The sequence below is a fragment of the Erpetoichthys calabaricus genome, chromosome 1 (assembly GCF_900747795.2).
Source record: "Erpetoichthys calabaricus chromosome 1, fErpCal1.3, whole genome shotgun sequence".
NCBI lineage: Eukaryota > Metazoa > Chordata > Cladistia > Polypteriformes > Polypteridae > Erpetoichthys > Erpetoichthys calabaricus.
This window is the reverse complement of record NC_041394.2, coordinates 348283236-348309485: the sequence shown is the minus strand read 5'-3', so window position 1 is coordinate 348309485 and position 26250 is coordinate 348283236. Positions and strand designations below refer to the sequence as shown.

The following is a 26250-nucleotide window of genomic DNA, read 5'->3' as shown; positions in this document are numbered from 1 at the left end:
TATTTCACAAAGACATTTCTATTTTATTTTTATATCTATTAGTTTCGGTTTTAGTTTTAGTAATTATGGCATGGAGCTCCTACGGAGTTTAGTTTTGTGTCACAATCAGACAGAATTGTACACTTAACAGATACAGGTTTAATGTTAGTGGAAGCTTACTACACTACATGGTTTACAATCTGGTTTTGTGTTTGTCTGATAAAAACAAGCATAATCAAAACTAGATACTGAATATGAAAAATTTTACACAATTTTATAATTTTTTAAATATTTTCTCATGAACATCACAGGGGCTTAGGAAGAACAGGGCTCTTAGACTTGAATCAGTGTGCAGACCCCACTGTATTGAGGGAAACAAAGAAAAACAAGCATGTAGTGTCAAGGTTAGGGGCAATATTGGGTATTTTGAGTTGTGAATATGAACTAAAAAAAGATAAATTAATAAATATAGAATAAATAAAAAAAAAACATTAGTATGCTTAGTTTTTCCATCACTTGGCAGACTCTCTACCTTTGTTTGTATTGCTTCATTGTTAAACATTGTTTTTAAAGCAAAAGTGATTGGTCAGCAACAATATGCTGATCTTGTATGATGACCCAGTCAGTCTCTTGAGCAGTGTCGTTTTATTTTCAAAAATCAGGAGTGGTCTCCCCTCGACTTTCTTGTATACTCAGATATGGGGATAGATATTTGAGGAGTAAACCACAAGACAATGATTATATTTTTATATTATGTACATTAAAGAACCATCAACAACAAATCAAATTAATAATATATTGAACAATTATTATAAAAGTAAAGTTGAATAAACGGGACTCTGCAGCTGTATGAATAAAAAAAAATCGAGTATGTGTTCAGGTAAAGGATTCAGGTTTTGGATTTGGCCTAAAAGTTAATAGAGATCTACAATTGTGGTGTAACAACCACATGCCGAATTTCTATGAGGGGCTAGTTTTTGAGTTATCGTGTTTACACACACACAGACACATGCACGCACGCACACACACACACACACAATTCCAAAAAACTGTATTTTTGGACTCTGGAAGGTCTATGACGCCAAGATTCATCAAAATATTGAGGTCGAATTTTTTCATGATTACTATACTTTCTCTATACTTCGTATATGAGGAAGTAAAAACGATCTCTCCTGTGCGAAGTGGCAGGTAAATTGCTGTCAAAAAAAAGCAGTCACCTGAGAAATAAACTGAAACATTACTCACTTGTGATTTTTCTGCCCATATGGTAAACGTTTTGTTGACCAGTACATTCTGATTTCAGTCGTTTGAATTACATCTTGATATACAACAAGCACAAAGAAAGGCAGCACGTAAATCACTTTCTATTTCACATGCTTTACGCACCTGCATTTAGCTTGCTATGCCACCGCATATGCTGTGTGAACTGCATTGGCGACCTCTGTCACCAGTGCTATTCACTGGATGAATATGTGCTGGGACGGCTCGTGGTGGATGACTTTCTGTTTTAGAGTTAAAACTTACAAGGGTTAAAGACTAACGGCAAGAATATTTATTCAAAAACAAAAACTAAAAATATTTTAGTAAATTATTATTTTATTTCAGTTAGTCTTTCCAGCTACTCTAATAGTTTCATTTAGTTTTAGTTTTTCATTTCGGTTTTGTTAATTATTTTATTTCAGTTTACGAAAATGTTTTTTTAATAATAGTTTCAGTTTTGATTTTAGTTTTCGTTAACTATAATAACCTTGGTTCTTCTACATTCAAAAGCTATGTTCTTTTTCTTTTTTTTTTGTTCTTTCTTAATACATTCGCAATTCTATTAGAATGGTGATATTTGGCCCAAATGCCCTAGTTATTACTTATATTAATGTAAAGTTAGTCCTGGAGCTATTTACCACAGGTTTTTTAAATATATTCTTCTGTTGCTGTCTGGACATTTACCCAAGGTTTCATCATCTTATCTAGAAAAATTAGCATGCACAATCAATGCACATCCCCTCCACACATAATATACGTGAGTCCTTTTCTGCCAAATTAACTGAAAGTCGCTTGTTTGCATTGCGTTCAATGCTCGCTCCATTTCAAGTGCCGATGACTTTACCTCTATCTTGGGTCCAAACAGTGGCAGCGAAGTGCATGGTTTCTGTCTAAATCTCAATGAAATGATTACTTACAGCCTTGGAGAGAGCACTTGTACTCGTTCTTGACATCAAAGTCAATGTGAGTGTTCTTAGTCAACAGTCATTTTACTGCATTAACTGAATGAATCACATTGGATGCCAAGACTTTTGACTGGAAAATTTCTCTAGTCAACTGTTCAAATAGGAAGAGGAGTGTGTTTATGTCCTCAATCAAGCCCCACTGATTAGATGTTAGATTTACAGATAACTCAAAATCAGTGGCATAAACCCCCAAAAGTGCTCTGCTGATCCAGCAAGCATTGCAGCATAAAGAATGTGCTACTCCATAAATACCAGTGGTACTCAAAGTGCTTTGACCCAAGGACCACTTTACTAAACTCAAAGCTAACAGCAGACCAATTAAGCCTGACAGTTAAATTTTACTGCAATTCCACATTGCTTTCCACACATTTACTGTATTAAAGATATGTACTTGTATGCAAAAAACACTAAAGAATCAAATCCAGTGTTGCTGGATTGGAATTTCAAAAAGTCCCAGATTTCAGACAATGAAATTGTACTTAAGCATACTTAATAAACATCTCTCTCAAGAGGAAGTCATAGGTATTATTAAGGAAAGTCGCTATAAAAATCAAACCAACATCTTGCCTGTTATCTGGTCTGTTGCCGTTTACTGCTATTAGCTAAACACATTTGAACACGACTCGCACCAAAGTGTTTTAATAACACGTTATAAAGTCAGTGTGTTGGTGGGCCTCAGTGAAATGCTTTTTGCAGGCCTCTTCTCTGTGACTCATTCACTGTACAGTTTATAAGACAACAGCGTCTGACATTACTGATCTCACTCTTAGGGTCATTATTCATCAATAAATATTTATCTGGAAGGAAACATTAATTTATTTATTTGGATATCCTGCAGGGACATATGCAAAGTAAAAAGCTCCGTGGGCTCATATCATGGCGTTTATGCCTTTGTGAGTAGATAATTTTGCTTTCTGTTATTTTCCAATTGTCACAATAACTCTATATAAAAAATCCGAAGCCTAAAAGTGCAGCGATTTTGTGCAACAATTTTATGTGACATTTTTATGTCACGCATTAAATTGGGCTTATTTCAAAACCTACATATATATGTTTGGTATCATTCTTTTCAGAATTTATCGAACTTTAATGTGATGTTGCTAGATTTTCAGATTCTTATTCTGTTTTTAAATTATAAACTAAAATATAAAGAAAGTCGTGGTTTTTAATATCAAGAAAATCATGTTTTTTATTTTTGATCGCGTAAACTTTCTTTCACAGGAACAAACTTTAAAAAAAAAAAAAAAAACTATTCATAACACCAATGTTTGTATTTAGGTGATTTAGTTAGCTGAAGGGGCGGCATGGTGGCGCAGTGGGTAGCGCTGCAGCCTCGCAGTTAGGAGACCCGGGTTCGCTTCCCGGGTCCACCCTGCGTGGAGTTTGCATGTTCTCCCTGTGTCTGCGTGGGTTTCCTCCGGGCGCTCCGGTTTCCTCCCACAGTCCAAAGACGTGCAGGTTAGGTGGATTGGCGATTCTAAATTGGCCCTAGTGTGTGCTTGGTGTGTGGGTGTGTGTCCTGCGGTGGGTTGGCACCCTGCCCGGGATTGGTTCCTGCCTTGTGCCCTGTGTTGGCTGGGATTGGCTCCAGCAGACCCCCGTGACCCTGTGTTCGGATTCAGCGGGTTGGAAAATGGATGGATGGATAGTTAACTAAAGAGCGGCATGGTGGTGCAGTGGGTAGCACTGCTGCCTCACAGTTAGGAGACCTGGGTTCGCTTCCCAGGTCCTCCCTGCGTGCAGTTTACATGTTCTCCTTGTGTCTGCGTGGGTTTCCTCCCACAGTCCAAAGACATGCAGGTTAGCTGCATTGGCGATCCTAAATTGTGCATGTGTGTGTGTGGGCTGGTGCCCTGCCCGGGGTTTGTTTCCTGCTGCACCCTGTGCTGGCTGGGATTGGCTCCAGCAGACTCCTGTGTTAGGATATAGCGGGTTGGATAATGGATAGTTAGCTAAAGGTCGAGTTATGATGACCCATTGCATACCACTTTAGTTTTCATGTAATTTTTCCTGTTATTTAAATAAAAAAAACTTTTTTTTTAAAAATTACTCATCTATATGAATGTCAGTTAAAACGAATGGATCATTTATTTAGTCTCTTATAAATACTCATCGAGCATAGTGGACCTTAGTTTAACAGGAATACTCCAAGAGAGTAAATATTTTATTCTCATTTTATTATATTTACTCTGTTAAATAATATTTTTTTTTTTTACATATTTATAGAATTTTGTGATTCTGACTCCAATTAATAATATTTTTTCTTTTGTACATTTACAGATTTTACTAATATTCTGGCCGCAACGAAGGCGCCAGGGGGCTCAGCACCCCTAGCTGTTCTATAAAATTGTAATTTTAATAAATAGGATGTAATTGCCACATCTTTCATCTCATTCTTTTCATGTATAAATAAATTAGAAGGATAAAATACTCATTCAAAATTAAATTACTTGTGGCAAATTCACTTGCATACATTAAAAATAGGCAAGATTAAAGACAAATTACAATCTCATTAGCTAAAATGTACATTTAACAGACATGGACACTCAACTGGATTGATTCTGAGAATGTGAAGTTTAATTTAAATCACTTAACAGTTACAAGTTTGTGAACTGTTGGGAATCCCCTGCATTTCTGCTTCGATTCCTCCTGACAACGTGGTCTGATTGTATAGATAATTGAATTGTTAAAATTGGGAATTTACACGCACTAGAAAAGTATTTTACACACTTGACACAAGTAGATATAATATTTCACTAAGCATTAAGATGTTAAGAGGTAGAATTAAAAAGGCCTATGCTACATATATTTTAATTATTTAGTACCAGTAATGGCGTACTGCACGTTATACACTTGACTTGAGCATTCCTAGTTTTCCTCCTCTTTCTCTGTACGTTTTCCATTTGTTTGCTCAGAGGTTGACGCGCTTGCTCCTTCCTGAGCAGCTCTTCTTTTCTCCACCCTAGCGGCCCACTGCTTCTGCTCTTCCGTTGGGATGTTTTCGCATTAAAACTGATTGTCAGTTTTTCTGTTGCAATTACTTAGTACGCTTTCTTTAATTTTTCACTTAAGCTGGCACTTAAGTCTTCAATCTGCCTCAAGAATTATTTAAGATATGAACAGGTAGGGCAAGTGACAGCAAAGGTGATAGAGATGAGAATGGCGCCCGTACACATGTGCCGCACAACCCCCCTCTTGCCTCCCTACAATAAAATAAAAGAAAAAGAAAAAGATTAATAACTTTGGAGGTCAATCATCACCCTGATTGCAGATAGTAGATGTCACATAGTATATGTGTAGTATATGTGTACCAAATTTCAGATCAATAGTTCACACGTTTTACGAGCTACTGGTGATTTAAAATCCTGGACAGACAAACGGACAACCACAGTAGCATCTATATATATAATTCACTAAGACTATGGCAAGCAAGATGCACGCAAGACAGAGCCACGGCCACCAAAAATTCACTAAGCAGCCGACCATGGCACACAAGACAGAGACCATGGGATACGCACGACAGAGCCACGCCTGCCAACTCACACAGCCCCGCCAACCAACTCTAAGACCATGGGATACGCACGACAGAGCCCCGCTCGCCAACTCTAACCCTCCTCCCGCGTCATGGGATATGCACGACAGAGCCCCGCCCGCCAACTCTAACTCTCCTCCCGAGTTCACCCTCGCTCTCGAGGCATGCACACTGCCTGCTCATGTGCCAGCACGCAACTCCTCACCAAACACCGCCTCAGACACTTTCGTCTCTGCTACAGTCCACATGCACCTCTGAGCCACGTTGACTTTTCATTGTTCTTTTCGGTTCCGGCTGCTTTTCTATATATAATCCACCAAGTCGCCCAACCATGGGATACGCACGCATGCAAGACAGAGCCCCGCCCGCCATCTCTAACCCTCCTCCCGCGTCCATTACTTTCACATTGTTTTCCTTTTATTTCTGATTCCGTTCAACAACTATATGGTGACATAGACTTCTCAACTGTGACTCCGGAACAACTCAGTACGCGAGCTATATTAAGTGTCACCAACAAAGACTCGCTACACCTTAATGAACAAGTACTGAAACTTATCCCTACCGACGAAGTAACTTTCACCAGTGTTGACTCCATCGTCACAGGCGACCCCGCAGATCAAGTTTCATTCCCTGAAGAATTTCTCAACAGTCTTACTCCCACTGGCTTGCCTCCGCATAAAACTCAAAATTAAAATTGGTTCAGTCGTCATGCTTCTCAGAAACCTCATGCCAGCAAGAATGGCACTAGACGGACTGTTACCAGCATTCACCGCAATGTACTAGAGTGTAAAACTATCGCAGCTCCTACATCACAAACTGTCCTTATTCCCCGGATATCCCTGACCCCATCAGATTCAAATTTGCCTTTTACTTTTACATGCAGACAATTTCCTGTTAGATTTGCCTTCGCAATGACACTTAATAAGGCACAGGGACAAACTTTCAAAAAGATATGCCTTTATCTGCCAAAACCAGTTTTCAGTCATGGACAATTGTATGTTGCTCTCTCCAGAGTTCCATCTTTTCATTCACTCACAGTTGTATCCTTAAATCCACCCCATTTGGACAACTGTGTCTTTCAGGAAGTGTTCACCCATCAGTAAATAATTATGTGGCATATGCTACGCCATGGGTTGGCTAGTATTATATAAGAAGATGATCCTGAAACCAACAGTTTTTCATAAGCCATAGGTAAGACGTGCTAGAAAGCCATAGAATGGGCCCCTCGCTTAGAGAAGGGAATGTGAACTCTTTGGTTGTAAATAAGCGCTGAGACAGTAGGGTGAGAGAATAGCCCTTATCAAACGGATAAGATGGACAGAGCGGGGTCTGACACCCCCTCAACTTAGAATTATTGGTGGAATTAATTAGAGGCAGAACTAGAGCAATGGAATGCTAGATGTCAGATGAGGAAGAATAATGGCTTAAATGATAAGAATTTTATCATTTATCATAAAAGAAAAAAGGTGCCATACAATAAAGCTTAATTCTGCTGTCTCCGAGAGCCTTCTTTGGGGCTAAGGGTGCCTGTGTCGGCCTGCTTCAACAATCGTCAGTTATGTTACAATAAAATACAAACACAATCAACTGGACTGTCATTGCTGAACAAGTCATTTAAACATTTACACTCCAGTCTGTGAGCCTTCTGATCTTTTATGCTAATGAACTTCATAAAAGCTCAGTGGAGTCAGGACTTCAACCAATCACATGAGACTGAAGGTGTGGCTTGGAGGTAACAAAGTCCTATTTAAGAAAAAAAAAAAGGATTCAAAGTTTAGGTACTGGCAGTGGCCTTGTCTCAAAAAGATCCATTCATATTAGTGGACCTAAGAGGAAAAACTAGAGAGATGCACAAAATACTGGGAGCCCATCAATCCATCATGTTGCACGAGTGTGCATAGGGAGCATCTACTGTGGAAAGTTACCAGTGCCTGGCACCTTAGAAAACGTGGCCACTAACACCTTCTCCTAAGTTTCCCCAGAGGACATGTCCCGAGACAGATGGTGATGACACTTCAAGTTTCGGCTGAAGATCTCGCCCCTTCCGCACCGGTGGCTATTTAAAAAACGATGGCATGGGAAGTCGTCATTCACTTGGGAACCTGCTTCCAAAGAGTATGGAACTCCACAGAAGAGAACTCTTGCCTGACTGAACACTGGCAAGAAAAAGGCTGCTCTGGACACAAGAGCTCACAATTTCTTCATTAAAATCCTTTTCTTTTCATTTTATTAAACTGGGAACCCGGTAGGTCCCCAACTCTTTACAATCTCTTGATTCTTCTCTTTATAACAGAATGAGAAACTGAAGAATTTCACTGCTTCAATGGGTATCATAAATGTTGTAAAAGTACAGAAGTTAAAAGCAAACAACCCGCAGAAATCATTGGAACTTGACAAAGTCTTTGCTCACGTGTCCATTAGAAGGAATACAGTAATCCCTTGCTATATCGCGCTTCGCCTTTCGCGGCTTCACTCCATCGCAGATTTTATATGTAAGCATATTTAAATATATAGCGCGGATTTTTCGCTGCTTCGTGGGTTTCTGCGGACAATAGGTCTTTTAATTTCTGATACATGCTTCCTCAGTTGGTTTGCCCAGTTGATTTCATACAAGGGACGCTATTGGCAGATGGCTGAGAAGCTACCCAACTTACTTTCTCTCTCTCTCTTGCGCTGACGTAGGGGGGTGTGAGCAGGGGGGCTGTTCGCACACCTAGACGATAGGGACGCTCGTCTAAAAATGCTGAAAGATTATCTTCACGTTGCAATCTTTTGTGCAGCTGCTTCTTGAAACGACATGCTGCACAGTGCTTCGCATACTTAAAAGCTCGAAGGGCACGTATTGATTTTTGCTTGAAAAACAAACTCTGACTCTCTCTCTGTCTCTCTCTCTTTGTCTGCTCCTGACGGAGGGGGTGTGAGCTGCCGCCTTCAACAGCTTTGTGCCGCGGTGCTTCGCATACTTAAAAGCCAAACAGACCTATTGATTTGTTTGCTAGAGATTGTTTTCTCTATCTATGTGACATTCTGTGCTCCTGACACGCACTCCTTTGAAGAGGAAGATATGTTTGCATTCTTTTAATTGTGAGACGGAACTGTGATCTCTGTCTTGTCATGGAGCACAGTTTAAACTTTTGAAAAAGAGACAAATGTTTGTTTGCAGTGTTTGAATAACGTTCCTGTCTCTCTACAACCTCCTGTGTTTCTGCGCAAATCTGTGACCCAAGCATGACAATATAAAAATAACCATATAAACATATGGTTTCTACTTCGCGGATTTTCTTATTTCGCGGGTGGCTCTGGAACGCAACCCCCGCGATGGAGGAGGGATTACTGTACACAAGAATGGTTCTCCTGGAATTACAAACCCAAGAAAAACACTGTTCTCTAAACAAACATCACTGCACATCTCAAGCTTGCAAACGACCACCTGGATGCTCCTCCCTTTGGAAGAAATATGTAACACTAAGGTCATATCGAAGGGAGGACCTTGGTTTGGGGCCACTTTGCTTCTTTAGGGCATGGACTGTCTGTTGTCATCAGGGGAACACTGAATGCAAAATGTTATCAAGATACCTGACATGCGAATGTCAGGGTAGCAGAAGCTTCACAGATGTTGGGTGATGAAACAGGGCAATGAATCGAACGAAACACAGGAAGAAATCAACAATTTAGAGGATTAACATAAGGAAACAGTTGCTCTGGAATGGCCAATCAGAGTCCAGACCTGAACAGAAATGGAGATGCTGTTGCCTGATCTAAAGAGAGCTGGACATGTAAGAAATCCCAGTAATACCAACGGACTGAAAAAGCTAAAGGCTGATCAGCAGCTACAGGAAATTCCTTGGAGGAGGTTATTGAAGCTAAAGGAGGATCAACCTGTTAGTAAAGACAGGAGGTCAGAGACTGGACTATAAATGTTTAATCGATGTATTCTGAACTGACAAGAAAATGTCCAAATGTTTGTGTGTTACTAGTTTAAGACGAGTGTGCTTGCCTGTTATCTGAAGGTCAGACCACAACATTAAGAGGTAATACTGCAGAAATCTAAGGAACTCCAAAGGACTGACCAAGCGCTTTCTTGCACCAATACTTTTCCATAGTAAAAACCGGCAATTTTGTACTTGCTTGGAACATCTGCACAAAGTTACAATTTTCACTACATTTCTAACCTTTTCAAAAAACAAAAAGCATCAGACTTTCCCTTTCAGGTCCATACCTTCAACTCTAAAACTTACACATAATTGTTATTTTATACTTACTTTTACCAGACTGATTTGTAGGTGGTGGCTGATCTTCTTGAGCTCTAACAGTTGTATTTTCCTCAATTTCCTCTGTGTCAGACTGTAAGGATTCAGACTTCACGCTGACAGATGAGTGGTGTCTGCTTTGAGAAGAGACTACAGCGGACATCGGTTCATCTTGACACCCATCATGAGGGTCTTCTTCCTTGACATTCTCCACAGTTTTATTTTTGTGTGTCTCAATGTTGACGGACTTCTCTTCAGTCTCTTCTTTAATGCTCACTGACCCCACTTCACACTCCTCATCCTTAATGTCCACACTCTCCTGTTTAGGGGGGACAGACTCCCATTCACAGTCTTCCTCCTTAACATTTATGGCATTTATTTCTAGGATATTTTCACCAGCCTCGCATGTCTCCGTGTTCACATCCATCTGGACGTTACAGTATTACGCAGCTTTTTCTCTGTCTCTGTGGAAAGAAGAGGATTGGATTCCAATTAAAACGCCATCATTCAGATAAAGAGACATTTGAATTTCATTTTAAAACATTCTCTTATTTAAGCTTTATGTCAAGTTTGACAGTAGGTTAAAAGTAACACATTACCATTGATATCAAATTATCGGGTACTAGCCGTCCCCCGCGGCTCTGCCCGCGTAGTAGTGAAATAAAAATCAATAAACAAACAGGTATCACTAGATAAGCAGAGGTAAGGTACACAGGCTCGAACGGAGGCTGGCGCGTGAGTGAGGAGGGCCCTGCCCGGCTCCCCACTCCCCTCAGCCTGCAGCCTCTGTTTCGGATTAGCGTGAATATATCGCTCCTGCAAGAGAACTATATTTCTCAGCGCAATGAGAGAAGTCGCAAAATCAATCTGAATGTTCAAGAAAATTCTAGAGAAAAAAAATCTAAATCCGTGAAGTAGTTCTCTCGTGAAAAGCAGACAGACATACAGATGTTGGATTTTATATATACAGAGATAAAATTATTAAAGTGTGGAGTGAAGGTCCAACATGCTGGAAGATGATTTCCCTACTCTCACAGATGTAGGCCAGCAGTTTTCAACGCTTGGATTGTTGGGGTCCCAGTATTGTGTTATCAGTTTTGATTATGAATGTTTATACAAGCAGAGTATCAGAACTGTTAGGAAACAAGTGCATGTCAGAAAGGAAACGATGTAAGAGGAACGTAACTTTGCTGAACTTCAGAAGATGACAAGCGAGTGAACTTAATGGGTTTTCTAGCTTATGCTGACATGTGTATTTTATGATGCTTACCTTAAGTTAGACAAAGGGCCTTTCACTGGCAACTGTCTAACGCCAAATCATAAAATTGTCATCGGCCACCCTTCAACCTGCTGAGCTGATCGTAATGTTTGATTGTAGCAACAGATTTTATAAAACCCTTTGTTCCCCTTTTAAGTTTCAAAGTGCTTTGCTCTGTGGACTATGAATTTTGCTTCTAAAGAATTATTAGGGTGTGGTACCATGTTAGCCATTATGAATGTAGTGAGAAGTCCAGTAAAACGACCCCTTTTATTGGCTCACTAAAAAGATTACAATATGCAAGCTTTCGAGGCAACTTAGGCCCCTTCCTCAGACAATCTTGCTAAGTTGCCTCGAAAGCTTGCATATTGTAATCTTTTTTTAGTTAGCCAATAAAAGGCTTCTAAAGATGTATACAGCTGAATGACCTGACTTGAGCTCCTCGGACTTCCGTCGTTGCACTGCCATTACAGAGACAATGCTTAAAAGTTGAAGTGACGTAGAGTAGTGCAGTTACGGCACGTCAACTTATTAAATTATTTAAATTCGTCAGTTGGTGCGCCACATGTTGACACTTAGGGTTTTTACCATCATTCAAGAGATCAGCACGGCAGCACCAAGTTGATCTGCAAGTCCTACATGTAAAACACTGTGGACTTCTAAAGTATGGCAGTACTTTACACAAAAGCCAAATAATACCGTGCTCTGTACACTCTGCAAATCACAGCAGCCACAACAGCTATGCAGCAGCATCTAAGATGGAAGCATCCTAGAGTGGTGTATGAAGATGCAGCCAGTTCTAATTACTTTTGTAAGTTCTGATTGGTAAATCACTGCATTCTACAGGCATGTATTTTCCTAAGCACTGAACCGTCACCATGGCAACAATGCAGCAGTAGGCTAGAGCTGACTAACAGGACTCCCCCCCCACGTAGGATGCATAAAATTATTTTTTAAAAAAAATGGTCTAACAGTAATGTACGGTGTGACAGAAATAGCATATGGTTAGCTAGTGATTATCATGAGGTTAATACTATGTTACTTTACTCTCTCTTTATTTAGTTATCACTTTCTCGTATACGAAGTATAGGGAAAGTATTGCAATCGTCCAAAGAGTCAATGTCAAGATTTTGTTAAATCTTGACGTTTTAGACCTCCCTGACTTTCTCTTATATGAACAACTTTATAAGAAATTAGTTGAAGGCAGACATTGCAAAGTCCCCTCAACAAAGCAAATGCCTGAGAACTGTGCAAACCGTTTACATAATTCTGACTTTTTTTTTTTTTCATTTTGGTAAATGATTCTCTGTAAAATGCATTTATCCAAAACTGTATCAGTTACACTAGATCTTGTCATTTAAAATGTCCCAAGTGTCACTGGCACAAACGTCTACACTCGTGTGTAAAATAATAGCACCGGCAAGTTAATTAGAGGCCGACTATGTACAAAACAAATTATTCATGGCATCAATGTACAGGTCAGTCCTTTTAAATGAACCTGACATGAGTCACTAGTCATATTATGCAATCAGCCATTTTGATGAAGGCAAACTAAACAGCAGGAGTGACATTGGGCTATTGCACCACAGACAGAAGCTGCAGCTTTCTTTTTCGTTTTTTTGGATTTTAAATGTGCAGTTAATGTTTGCATATAAATGTCTATTCTATTCATCCATCCATTATCCAACCTGCTATATCCTAACACAGGGTCACGGGTGTCTGCTGGAGCCAATCCCAGCCAACACAGAGCACAAGGCAGGAACAAATCCCCAGGCAGGGCGCATATACACCAAGAACACACTAGGAACAGTTTAGGATTGCCAATGCACCTAACCTACATGTCTTTAGACTGTGGGAGGAAACCGGAGCACCCGGAGAAAACCCACGCAGACACGGAGAGAACAAACAAACTCCACGCAGGGAGGACACGGGAAGCGAACCCAGGTCTAGGAATTATGAAATATCAATTGCTGCTAAATGCACTTCATATTGCAGCTGAATACTGAATTTTAAGTGTATCAAGTATAACATTCACAAACTAATATGCTTATATTTTTTTACTGTAAATAATGACATTCATTATACAATGCACAAATTCGCCCTGACGTACTTTGGCACCTCTCTACTACTGATTGGGACGTGGTCTGTCTAGCTGTTTTAATAGCTGATGCATTTCTTTTTGTGTTATTATAGATTACTTCTTGACCAACTAGTAAAAAGATCGCCACTGTTTCTAATACATATTCGTCTGTTTTATGAAAATTTAATGAAACTCTATACTTTTCCAGGCTTTCCCACAATACATCATGCATCCCATCCGTTTCCCACTCAAGTCACAGGTAATCTGCGGATTTTGAGCTCTCCTCTATGTTTTCTGAGCTCAGGCAGATGTTATCAATGATTGGTTCTCAAGACTGCCTACACCATAATCGTGCGCTACCCGAGTCCGTCTACACGTTCGTGGAGCCGACTGAGCCTCGAGGGGATTTATTCAAGCGAGACGTACTGAGCCAAGTCTCCTTTTCATAAGTGCGCTTCATTGAATAGCTCTCAGCTATTATACTCCGCAGTCCGAAAATGTTCCGAAAGATGATATCGTCGATTCTGCTTTAATGGAGCGGCCGCGCGTGCACGTTACAGCCGGGCAGAGGTGAGCGAGCACGAAGATATCAGAAACAGTTATAATCACAGCAAAACGCAGTAAGTTATTCTATGAGAAACAAATAAATGAACGGTGAGGACAATCGAGCTGTTAAGCCACACAAACATTATAGAAACGACGATTAGCCACGGCGTGCTGCTCAGGGACTACAATCAGAATGTCTAATAACAATGGTAACCCCCAGTGCACGCTCGCTCGCTCGCTCTTATACAGTATTTAAATTTAACTACGTACCCTTTTCCGGCGGGGATTTGTTTCTCCTGTGTCTGCGTACATGAAATTAAACTGCATTCGAAATGCCAGATGTGGCAGAATTCAATTTACAGTTGGAGCGCACTGTCACACGCCAACTTTAGTTTTCGTCGCCATTGATGACGTCACAAGCGAAGCTTGTCAGGTGTCGCCTGCCGTTTACGCGCACGCGCGTTCGTGTTCTCGAGGCTTGCCACATAGCTACGTCATTCAGGGCGACATAAGCTGAAGCTACGCTGTTGTGTCACATTGTGCGGTACACGAGACGGGTAGCGATTGTTGATTGAGTGATGCAGGAGACTGAATTAGTTTTGAAAGGAAACCATTAACGACATACAGAGGTTTTCGGGACGTCACTTTACAAGGACGCGAGTTTTCATCACCCCACTCAGAGCACCTGAGAAAGTTGAATCAGAGGTAAGCAGCCTGTTCGTGTCTATCAACCCACCCCCGACCTTTGCTCGAGAGACTTTCCATCTGGCCGGGTGGTCTGTACTATTTATAGGTGTGTCGTGCTCACTTCACATGTTTTAATGCCATTTCTCCTTCCCGTCTTCTCCTCCTGTCCATGTATACAGTATTCATGCCCATATCTTCCTTCAGCCGTTTTCTTTTCCAATCGCCAGACTCGAGGAGGCGTTAATTCCACACACTTTTCTTTCTGTTTCATCAGTCCGCGGTGTTGGTGACCGGTCGGCATTTGAAAGAGCTAAGAAAAGTCAGTCGAGCTTTAACACTTAGAAAACGAACTGAATAAACTGGAGACTGCGACCGCTGAGAAAAGTCGAAGTGCATGCGACCTGAGAGCGAAAACAAATGTGTAAAATATGAGAAAAGGGTAGTGCTGTCGTGTCGTTATTCCCGCCTGTAGAAGTATAAATTGAATGTTATTAACTGTAAAAGCCTGGCATCAATTATCACTATGTGCGTTTTTATATACACGGCTTAATATTCTAAAATCTGCCTATTTCAGTGCAGTCCGCATATATTTACATGCACTGCACGAATGTTATTTCTTTTAATCTCTATCATATGTGAAAAAATCACGTTTTGGTGCTAAAGCTCAAAGCCAGTAATGCCTGTAGATGAGCATTGGAGAGGGTAGTAGAGATTTTTGGTTGGAGTTACTGTTTTACAGTTCCAGCAGAATTATTTCTATTTTTATGATCTATATGCAGTTTCCATGTGTGCACTGTATGAGTTTTTTTTTTTTTTTTTGGCTCCTTTCTTCTTTCTAAAGATTTTCAGGCTTGTTGTGGTTCTGGAAACAAATGCAGGTGTATCCTATGATGGCCCAGTTTCGGTTTTGGCACTGCACAGTTACTCCGGTTTTCTTTTCATATCCTAATTACTTCAGCCTGTGTTTGCTTTGTACTAGACATGGTGGTGAGGTGGAAGCTATGGAGGCTGCTTACTACATGTAGCTTTGTGGTGCTGAGCTCAGCAAGAGTGTGTGGATAACCCCAGTGTGCCACTAGGAACTCTTAGGTGAACACCATAGACTTGCCTGACATCCCTCTTCTACCCAAGGCTCTGTCTGATTTAATTAGTCTATCCATGAGGGTCAATAATTAGTTGTTCTTTGTCTGGCACCTCCCCTTGGTCAATGAGGAGCACAAACCTCTAATCTAGGGCTATTCAATTACAAATTCAGTTGGGCCAGATTTTCAAATCAAGAAATTTAGCTGGGCCAAATATTTTCAATGGCTGGTAAGCAGCAGGTAATGACAAAGTTTAAACCAAACACAAATGAATGTATTGAAAAACAAGGGTACTCGTGTGTTATAAACCCTACTCATTTTCTGCATTAATTTATTTACAAAACCAAAAGAAGAATACGTAAAATGGGCCACCGTGCCGGCCAGAATCTGAAGTAGTAACAATAACTTTCTTCAACTTTTGAAATTAAAAAAAAAAAAAAAAAAAAGACAGTTTTGGTCATACACTATATGGACAAAAGAATTTGGATGCCTGACCATTTCACAAAGAGGGACTTTAATGATATTGCTTTCAAATACATATACTGTAATATGGAGCTGGCTGCCACTTTGCAGCTCTAACAGCTTCCATTCTTCTTAGAAGGTGTTCCACAAGATGCTGGAGTGTTTCTGTGGGAATTTGTGCCCATTCATTCTGTTGAGCATTTATGAGGTCAGGCACTGATGTTGGATGAGAAGGCCTGACTGACAGTCTCTGTTCCAGTTCATCCCAAAAGGTGTTCGATGGGGTTGAGGTCAGGATTCTGTGTGGGCAAGTTAAGTTCTTCCACACTGAACTCATTCAGCCATGTCTTTATGGACCTTGCTTTGTGCACTCTGGCACAGTCCTACTGGAATAGAACAGGGCCTTCCCCAAACTGTCTCCACAAAGTTAGAAGCATAGCATTGTCCAAAATGTCTTGGTATACTGAAACATTAAGGTTGCCTTTCACTGGACTTAAGAGGCCGAGCCCAAACCCAGAGAAACAGCCTCACACCATTATCCTTCCTCCACCAAACTTTAAAGTTGGCACAATGCAATCAGGCAGATAACATTCTCCCAGCATCTGCCAAACCCAAACTGGACCATCTGACTGCCAAACAGAGAAGGGTGACTCCTCACTCCATTGCTCCACAGTCCAGCGGTGGTGTGCTTTACACCACTCCATCCGATGAATGATGTTGGGCTTGGTGATGTGAGGCTTGCATGCAGCTGCTCGGCCATTGAAACCCATTCCATGAAGTTTTTGTCCTTACATTAATGCCAGTGGAAGTTTGGAAATCTTCAGCTGTGGAATCAGCAGAGCGTTGGCGACGTTTACGCACCTTAGCAGTCGTTGATCCCACTCTGTGACTTTACATGGTCTTGTGCTTCATGGCTGAGTTGCTGTTGTACCAAAAAGCTTCCACATTCCAATATTACCACTTACAGTTGACCATGGAACATCCAGCAAGAATGAAATTTCACAAACCATCTTATTACAAAGTACCATCCTATTACAGTACCACACCAGAACTCACTGAGTTCTTCAGAAGAACCCATTTAGTTTCATAAATGTTTGTAAATGGAGACAGCGTGGCTAGGTGCTTGATTTTATACACCTGTGGCAGCGGGTCTGATTGAAATACCTGAAGTCAATAATTAAGAGGTGTGTCCCAATACTTTTGTCCATGTAGTGTAGCTGAACTAGGCACATCTCAAAGTGCATAAGACAAAATAGTACATACGTATTAGCAGTAACATTTTTTTTCTCTTTTTAAATAAAATAAATATTGACCCAGGTACATCACAAAGTTCATTTAACAGAATTAAAAAGAACTCTCAATGCTATCGGTGCACAAACCCATAAATAGTGATAACAGTAACTAAGGCACATGAATGCAATGTCTACTGCACACTGAGGGAACTTGGGTTCATTTTAAATCGCCGCATGTGTGATCAGGCTTGGCTTTGTTACACATCCCATATTATGTGGATATTGTCACATGTCTCTACTGCATGGGCTGTGTGGGAGGAGTCTTGGGGGTAAAGCACTTTTTGAGGGCTCAGGGTTCCTCCCTAGAGAGAGCTGAGTCACAGGGATAATTAACAGTGTTTCTGGGCAAATAAAAGGGGGAGGATGAGGTTGACGAGAACAAGCATTGGAGCATCAAGGTGAGAAGGGAGCGAATGGTTAAAGGGCAAGAAAGAAGCAGAATGGCCGTAGTAGGCGATCTGATTCTGTTATTTTGGAAATGTCTCCATGACCCAGACAACGGGCAGCGGTAGGGCACCATCTATATTATGGCACACCAAATCAAAATGTCAATCAGCATCTTGAAGACTTCCCCAGAGAAGCGGCTCCTGTGCATCTCATTCGAGAGGTCATCATAATATGTAGTTGGCTACAGTTACCCTGCTGACTTTCTTAGTGGAAAGAGTGGCATTTTTTTTGTTCTGAACGAGAGCAGTGACCTTTGGCTCATAAGATGTCCATGCAATTCGAAGGCATTGGTGAATGTTACTGTCAGTCAGGTTACGACTTAAGCCTCTTTTTATTGAATTGATCCGTGAAAAGCTTGATTCACATGTGTATGCTGATCCAAACATATTGAGCACGATGACTGCTACTTTCATAACGTTAGGGAACTGTTGTATGTTGACTTCAGAGACCCATTACTGCAAAGCTCTTGGGCCAAGGTTATGGATGACTTTGTGTCAACAAATTCAAGTATGAACTTCCCCTTGTCAATGGAGGGGACCACTTCCTTTGCTCTGGCAGATAAGTCCACTTTTGAAATAGTGAATGGGTCTCTGGCAAAACCCATCACCTCTGTAACAAGTTGCACAGTGTCACAATAATAGGCAAAAGACATTGGAAAAAGGTTTGGGGCAGCCAACCGTATATTGTGCCCTGGCTGCAAATGGGCAATTCGTGTTTTTAGTTGTTCACAGGTCTGAGTCCGGAACAGAACTAAGGCAGGTTGTTAAAAATGGCGGCTTTATTTGCCGAGACAGTAAGTGACATCATCAGGGTTGGTACCGGAAGTGGCATTATCGTAGGCGTTGGAACTGGAAGTGATGTCATCATAGGCACCTGATACAGAGGTGGTGATGTCATAGGCGCCGGATCTGGAAGTGACATCATCGTAGGCGCCGGATTAGAAAGTGACGCATTCATAGGCGCCAGATATGCAGGATTTCCCATGGATGGTCTGCAAAGGATTGAGAGAGAAAGTCAGTGCAGCTCGCCACCCCCTGGTCTTGTGTGACAACAGAACAAGTTCATACGATTGACTGGCAAAGTTCTCTTTCAGCCTCGCAGTGAAATCTGTCATCACATCCATGATTTGTGCTGGGGATAAGATAAATTTGCGGCATGTCAGAAAATGCAGCATTCGGCCTGTGATCAGGTCAGTCGCGATAAGGTCCACGTTAAACAGTGCATGCGTCAAACTGGTGTGTGTCTGTGGCACCAAATCCTAATCCTCGATAAGAAGGATGAGGCAGACCAGAATTAAGGTAGAAATATCTCAATTTAACTGCTGAACGTTGCAAAGGAAGGAATAGTTGCAATGGCTCTGTAGAACTAAATGTTTATTTGCAGACAAATATTTATGTGTGGTTTCTGAAACAGAACAAATACAGTAATGTAAAATAACTCGCAAAATAAAGGCAAAGAGAACGCTAAAACAGGTAATGCCCAAAAGGGTCAGTAGATGGCAGCAGAAATTAACAGAGCGCTATGACGTGCTGTCGTTGACAAAAGGCACTAAATAAAACTTACCAGATGTGTTAAGCGCTGTACAGACTCAAACAAATCACTACTTAAGCAGACTATTACCAAGTCTGTTTTCTTCAAGCACTTATATATTAATAAAGAAGCAACATTTCTGAATATACTTATACAGTTTTGAACGTTAAACTGAACACACTTTGACAAAAAGGATTGTCTGAACTTGTTAGTAAAACAACGTTACGAGCTTTATCATTACTTATAGAAAATTATTTCTAATAAAATAAGCAGCAAAGCGTAACTTACATCAAACTGACGCACACAAAGTCAACAAACAATTCAATAAATGCGGGTACGTGCAGACTCCTGAAAGTACAGCATGTCCCGCATATCAGATACAGAAACAACACGTGTGCACACTCGCGCATAACCTGTGAGCGTAATGACGCAACAGACTGCGTGCTCAGACTTTTGTATAGTCCAGTTTGACTTGGGATGTGTGCATCTGTTCCACAAGTTCAGTGACGGTTTGGTCTCTGCCTTGTGTGGTAGTAATGGCCGTCACCCCCCCATCCCCCCCGCTCCCCCCCCCCCCCCCAGGTGACCCAAAACCTCTAAGAGAAAACAGGCGGCAGGAGGAAGTTAAAGTCATAAACCATTTATTCTCTTTGAAGATGGAGCACTGCTATTACAGGACACTGTGACTAGACGCACACAGCATTCTGCTAATTGAGGTCTTTTTTTATACAAAAGTAACAGGTATAAAACTAGATCACTTACATCATGCAAAGTTTCTTATCATCATTGGCTGCTTCCAGTTGCTAGCTGAACAGAGGGAAAAATGAACAGTACTAAATTATAAGTAAGCACGGTCAACAAAAACACATAGGACAATAATGTCCAGCATCACGTGTGTGCTTTGCTGTTTTCAGCTCCTTTCTACCATTCTCATGCAGTAAATAAAACACATAGATTCCCGCTGACAGCCTACTTAGTCTCCTTGCATCCTGTCTCAGCTGCCCTAGCTTACCTGAAAACGCTTTTACATTGCATAGTAAACCTTGAAAAGTGTGCTTAATTACTTTAACCTCCTTAGTGTTGTATTTTTTTCCAAAAAAAAATTGTAAAAAGTGTTGCATTTTTTTTGGCACAAAAAAATACATTTTTATTAAATCTCCAAAGTTTAATAATGATACAAATAATAATAGTGTGAGAAAGAGAAAGGTTTGGAGCACATGCTGATACAGTGAATCGGCACACCCACCACATGACAAACCAACTCAGGATCCCAGATTAAGGCCCGAGTGCAGCCATGATAATAGTAATGATGAATAAAAAATAATATGAAATGAACATTAATAACAAAAATAATAATAACATTAATAGTAATACTACTAATGATGCCAAAACAGTATATAATCTCAAAATGAGTTCTCTGCATGTTAAATATTAACACACGTTGAAAGAAACAATCCATCGTCACAGTAGTGTTTTTTTTTTTTTTTTGTATTCCAGATTTATCAGTTTGTGAACAGCACACTGCACAGATTCGAGTTGGATTCTGTATTTTTTTTTTCTGTTGGAGGTATATAATCAATAAAATGTCTACCTAATAGACACTCCAGATTGATCTGCGATGTGCTGGGTTGACTGCGTCTTTTTAGCAGTAGTGTAGACAGTGGATGTATGGCAGTGATTTGTTCTACAGGCTGGCATTTAAAGTTTGCATAATTTACAGTTTCACCAGCTTTTTGTTTGTTTAAGATGAATATATTCCAAATGCACTGTTCCACCAGATGACTAAATATCTTTTTGTAGTATTTCTTTTGTTGCTTCCACATTAAATGGGGTAGAAAATCAATTCTTAATCTGCATAATCTACGCTGCCCATCGTGCCATTGTAGTCGACCGCAGCACAAGGCTTTCTAACCTGCTTGTTGCCTTTTGCCTGTCCAGTGACTGTAGATGCATTATGCACAGTGCTAAGAACACAAATGTCTTTCATGCCCTTCCATTTTAGCACACGCACTTTACCCTTTTGCCAAGCAACTAGTGCTCCTCACTGTAATTTATCTCTGCCAAAGTCTTCAGGTCTGCCACGGGACAAACTGTTCCATATGCATCAGTCTTTCTTTGCAGCAAGATGTCAAATAGCTCTGGCAAAGTATAAACATTGTCCATGGTTACACAGTAACCTTGATCCAGCAGAGCATCTATCAGAGTTGGCACCAATTATGTAGCAACGTATTTCTGATTGAACATTGCCCCTTTCCCTGTGTAGAGAACCAAATTCCAAATGTATCCCATTTTAGATTTCCAACGCTTGTAAAGCTGATGCCAAATCTTTTTGATGTGATGTACTGTATCCATGACAGTCTGCCCTTATAAGCAATGAAACTTTCGTTGATGCTGACATCACGGTCCGTAATGTAAACTCTCTGAAATTTTACTACAATCGCCTGATATATCTCCCATATTTTCTTCAGTCTGGGTGCTGGATGGGGATTCTCATCAAAGTCTCCAGTGTTGTTAAGGTGCAGATATTTCATAATTAGTGAAAACCTACACTTGCACATAATTTTTCCAAAGAATGGCAGCAATGACTGCACTTTTACATCCCGAATGGTTCTCGGTTCTAATGCTTGCACAAGACACATCTGTACAGTGACACTTGCGACTAACGCTTTTACCATGGTTTACGCAGCCCAAGTAACGTTTGGGTCTAATGCTAAGGAGGCTATGATATAAAATTCAAACTTCACAACAATTAAAATATCATAACAAGACAAATTAATTACCACACTTGCAATCCCACATTCAGGTTATTCCGGCGTTTGAATATCTGGTTCAGAAAGCAGACATGGACCATGAAGTTATTATCCAGTATGTGAGTCAGGTGTGTTTCTGCCGTTTTTTACTTGCTGCTGCGTGGGAAAGTTGTGTTCTCCTCTCTGAGATCACAGAAACTCTCCAGTGCTTTGCCTTTGGACAGCCACCCGACATCATTGTGCAAAAGCAGGTTGTGGTGCTCAGCAGACATTTCTGACAGCAGCATAAGCAGTATTGGATGCTTGATTTGGAGCAAATAAAATGAACTGTAGCCATTGTTGTTTTGAGCCCCCTGCTTAGTTTTGCGCACAACACCTTCTGATGCACAATGCAATGTAAGAATATCACCTGAGGTGCAACAACAGACCAACTTGCACACAAGTCACCAACATTTCCTGCCATGGATGGAGCCCCATCCGTCCCAAGCATGCACGCACGCTTCACATTCAGACTAGTGTCTTTGACAAAAGCTGAAATTTTCTCAAAGACCGTCTTGCCAATTGTGTACCCTTCTAACAGCAGTAAGCCGAGGAGTTCCTCTCGGAAGCATTTGCTCTCAACAAAAAACAGACATATGCACAATTGTGCAGTATCAGTTTTGTCTGTGAACTCCTCTGCTACTATAGACATGACGTCAGCTTTCTTCAGGTCTTCTAACAGCGTTTCAAACACATCTGTAGCAAACACTCACACTTCTGAAGTTGAACCCAAAAGAAATTCAAAGCACACGCACTACCAAAGCTTTTTAAGTTTCCAAACTGTCCAGTAATTGGATGAAGTAGCAAACCAAGGTCATTCTTCAGCTGTTTAGTAATGTCTTATGCTTTCGCTATTTAAGGATGATTTGCTTTATCACTCTGATTGTATTTTATTTTGCTACTTGCTGTCATCTACTTTCATGGAGAATTTTCATCATTTATTTAAATTACAGTACATGTTCATTCACACGTAAAAGAAAAATGTAATTGTTATCTGATACCATATACCGTATATACTGTACTCGCGTATAAGTTGGGTCTTGAAACCTGAAAAATTTATCATAAAATCAAAACCCAACTTATAAGCCCATTCAAAAGTGTGACACTTATTTATTTTACATCTTCTTACTTCCGCCAATCTCGCACCAGTTCCTTGGATGCATCGAATTTTGTTGCAGCAGTGCAGTTACCAATTTCTTTCGCCACTTCACAGACGTTTAATTTAAAACCAGCTTCATATTTTCTTCTGATCATGGATAAGGGGTGCTCTTACAATAAAGGTGTATGAGGATGGGAGATGCAAAAAACACAAAACAGTGCAAACGTCGCTTTGGGAATAGTTCAGGTATTACCATGTGGTCACGTAGGCACAATACATAGGAAAAAAAAGGCTGTGTGCTCCGTGGTGACTCCTTCAGGTCGGTGTTAGCATATCGTAATCTCTTGGACAAACAACGTGAGTTTTCCGCATTCAACTTATATGACTGACTTTGTAGAATACCGGAAATTATACAGTAAAATTAAGTCCCAACTTATCCATGAGTATATATGGTAGTATTGTTGCATTTACTTGTAAACTGCACACAAACACACACACATCAGTGACATCCTTTACATGTTTGTATAACTCTGTGATGGTCACTATGATTTTCTAATCTGTGGTGTGCTGGGATGGCAACATCACTTTGTGGGAGGCCCACTGAATCAACAAGCCGATGAAGAAGGCAGACTCAGTTATGGGACGCCTTCTGGTCCTGCTGGAGGTTGTAGTGGAGAAGAGAATGAAGACGAAGCTGAGTGTCATTATGAACAATGGTGCACTGCCAATAAATTATTCAGAAGTGTGTCAAGAGTCACTACTGGGGCGCCTTTATAATGTCTCGCTGAGACTCCTGACTTTGCTAAAAGATAAGAGCGCAGTCAAAGAGTTTTCTTCTTTTTTTTGTATATTCAGTGTTTGAGGGTGGCAGTTGTTTGTTGTATTTCTTGAGCTTCTGTATAAAACTAAATTTCCCCTTAGGACAAAATGTCTGTCGATCTGAGTGTAACTAAATAAGTAGTGTTTTGAATGCTTTACTTTATGCAGAAATCCATAGTGGATTGTTCTATTGGCGGTTAAGAGTGTGTGTTTTAGTCAAACTTGTGAAATTGTTTAGGTGGGGGGGCTTTGGATATGCTGGGATTGCATTATTATTTTCCCCAGTAAAGATAATGAAATGTAAGCTTCCTCTATCTGAAAATTTGCTTTGAGATGTTTTATGGCCCCTGCATGGAGTGTGGATGTTCTCCCCATGTCCGTGTGTTTTTCCTCCCTTAGTTCAAAGATGCGCAAGTTAGGTGGATTGTCATTGCTAAATTGGCCTGTGTGTGTGTGTATTCACCCTGTAATGGCTGAGCACCTTTTCCAGTTGTTGTTCTTGCCTTGCACTCAAAGATTGCTTGGATAGGCTCCAATTGCAATACAATTCTACCTTGGATATGTGGGTTAAAAAAATGGATGGATGGATGTTTTCTAGATCAGCTTATATTGACATAACAAATAACAGCTGTAATTTGTTTACACTAAGTTGTCATACACATTAAAGTGATGTTTTTTAAATTAAACTAATACATTAAGCAAATCCTGCAGCCTTTACTTTTAAACACTGCTGTTATCCATGGTGGTGCAATGAATGATGTCATAGGAGCTTGGATCAGATTATTTAGAAGTTTGTTTGCCACTGGCAGTTCATTGTCGAAATGTTTATGAGGTAAAGGGGGATTATCAGAGAAGGACTTGATGAGAAAATTTCCCTTTTACTGTATGCAGATGATATGGTACTGTATAAATGGGCATCTCAATAAATTAGAATATCATCAAGAACGTGGGGGTTGATTCTTTTCTAACTTAGTTTTGTTAACCTTGATTTGCTTGTATAGATTGTTGTTTGATTCTAATAAAATGTTAAAAAAAAAGTTTATGTTTGCAGTAGGGAAGTTTACAGTTCAACCAAAAAAAAACACTTTGAAACCTTTAATGGGAACAAGGGGTTTATAAAATCTACAGTTAAACATAGTGATTGGCTCACCTGGTAAAAGGTGACTGGGCAGCAATTTTATGATTGGTTTTTAGTCATTTACGAGGCAATGGTCTTTGTGTAACTTAGCACCAAAAATCAAAGGTGGTCATCTTCAATGATGCAGGAATTTGCTCAGGAATACGCCGTCCTTCTCATGACCCTGGAAATAGAATTGTCTGTGTGCCAAATTTGCATTATGTGGAAATAAACCCTGATTGCGGCTCTGTGCAGAAAGAAGCCTCATTATGTAATATTGCACTATTTAACTCGAGATCTCTTAATGGCAAAGCATTGGTGTTGTCAGAACTCATCACTGACACCAAACTTGATATTCTGTGTTTAACGGAGACTTGGCAAAAACCAAACGAATTTGTATGTCTCACAGAGGCGACTCCAATTGGTTTCACTTTCCATTCGGAGCCTCGCAGCTCAAGACAAGGCGGTGGGCTTGCAGTAATTATCAGAGAAGACTTAAACGCTAAAAGAATCCCAATTGACTGCCCATTGTCTTTTGAGTGCCTGGCTCTTAAACTAATAACGGAATCAGGTCCTGTCTCACTCATTGTTCTTTATCGTCCCCCAAAATACAATGCATCCTTCTTATCCGATCTGATTGAACTTTTGACCCACCTAAGCTCTTACTCTCAGAGAATTATCTTTCTTGGTGATTTCAACATCCATATTGACACCCCCACATCTAAACTGAGAAATGAATTCCTGTCCTTACTGGACTGTTTTGACTTGACACAACATGTTGATTTTCCAACCCATTCTGGCGGTCATATATTGGACCTGATCTGCACTTCTGGACTATCTGTTGCCAACATTTACAGCACTGATTTGGGACTCTCTGACCATAAAGCAGTATTTTTCACCGTCTCATTACCTCTCCCACCTCTTACCTGTAAACGACAAATTTCTTACAGAAACCTTAAAAATATCTGTCCCTCTATCCTTTCTGGATCCATTTCTGATCTTTTACTGTCTGCACTTATTCCACCAACACTAGATAGTTTTGTTGACCCCTATAAC

At 40.4% G+C, this 26250-nt stretch overlaps 2 protein-coding genes across 2 annotated transcripts in view; one reads left to right on the top strand and one right to left on the bottom strand.

Moving 5' to 3' along the window:
* Nucleotides 1–26250, bottom strand: part of LOC114644701 (zinc finger protein 721-like) — a 250513-nt gene that overhangs the window by 54203 nt on the left and 170060 nt on the right. The gene's annotated exons all lie outside the window — the stretch shown is intronic.
* Nucleotides 14359–26250, top strand: part of LOC114669270 (zinc finger protein 883-like) — a 68092-nt gene continuing 56200 nt past the window's right edge. Inside the window, exon 1 of the mRNA XM_051927866.1 lies at nt 14359–14575. The gene's annotated coding sequence lies outside the window, so the exon portion shown is untranslated. The remainder of the gene's footprint in view (nt 14576–26250) is intronic.